This window comes from Procambarus clarkii, chromosome 33 (genome assembly GCF_040958095.1).
Source record: "Procambarus clarkii isolate CNS0578487 chromosome 33, FALCON_Pclarkii_2.0, whole genome shotgun sequence".
Taxonomy (NCBI): Eukaryota; Metazoa; Arthropoda; class Malacostraca; order Decapoda; family Cambaridae; genus Procambarus; species Procambarus clarkii.
In genome coordinates this window covers 18,228,461-18,229,562 of record NC_091182.1, presented here as the reverse complement: position 1 = coordinate 18,229,562, position 1,102 = coordinate 18,228,461, and the positions used below count along the sequence as shown (strand labels likewise).

The following is a 1,102-nucleotide window of genomic DNA, read 5'->3' as shown; positions in this document are numbered from 1 at the left end:
TTTTAGGGCATTGAAAATTTATTATCCTGATACATGTGAAAGGTGCTGCAACTGGGCCAAGTTTCAGCATCGCAGCCTAAATAGAGAGGGAGAAAAAAAATAAAAAATTTTTTTAGACAATTTTGCAACAATGTTCAAATCATTTCACAGCCCACAATTGTGAACCGAAATCAGTTCTATGACACTTAGCTATGACCTTACTATATAATAAAGATTTGTGTGGTGGATTTTTATCCCATATGTATTTAGTGCAATAATACAGATTTTGTAAATTTCCCAAAAATCCTATGCAAGAATATGATATTTATAAATATTTATAAAATCAATAAATCTACGTAGAAAGAAAAGCCACCACAATGTTTTAGAGGCATAAACTCTACATATAATGTGCAAGTTTCATGTAAATTGAATAATAAATAAGTCTGTGAAATCAGATAAAATTGTAAAATATTTACCTGCACAAACGGAGGTTAAAGTTCAGCCACCTTTAGCTGAGGTTGATTTTGACCAATATCATTCAAAATTTGCACCCTTGTAGATAGGCATGGGTTCAGTAAGGTGTGCAAGTTCCATGCAGATCGCCTGATCTGCAAAAAAAAAAAAAAAAAAAAAAAAATATATATTGGCCACCAGTTTTATATGTACAAATATTTATGAAGTAATATCACAATATAACAGTAAAACATACTAACCTAATATAATTGGTCAGAAATATGGGTCCTCAAGGTGGCACTGGAGTGGCACTAGTAGGCACCTGTGCCATAGCTGGGGGTCAGCCCCCTCAGGCCCCCTCAGGGGCCTTTCTTGGTTTGGTTGTACATCTCGTTGGTCTCTGCATATCCTTGTCCTTTTTGTTCAAGTACCAGTCCAGTTAGATTTGGAGTAGCAGGTGCAAGACCTGGAGTAGAAGGTGGAAAATGTGCGGTGGCAGAGGGTGGGATTGTGGGGGGGGGGGGGGCAGCGAGCTGCATCTACGGGCAGCTAGCATGCTTTCAGCTTTCATAGTTTTCCTCATCTTCGTTTTGTACGTCATTTTGCAGTAAAAATAGCACAAATTGTGAGAGCGCGTCCATGATAGGTCCACCAGCTGAGGGACACAAAG

General features: G+C 38.3%; 1 long non-coding RNA gene across 1 annotated transcript; it reads right to left on the bottom strand.

Annotated features, from left to right (window-relative positions):
• LOC138370702 (uncharacterized) lies at positions 1 to 771 on the bottom strand. The gene is made up of 3 exons (XR_011230219.1): positions 693 to 771; positions 456 to 582; positions 1 to 76 (listed from the first exon to the last, which is right to left on the bottom strand). It is a non-coding gene; the product is annotated as an uncharacterized lncRNA (long non-coding RNA).
• Positions 772 to 1,102: the final 331 nt, after the last annotated feature.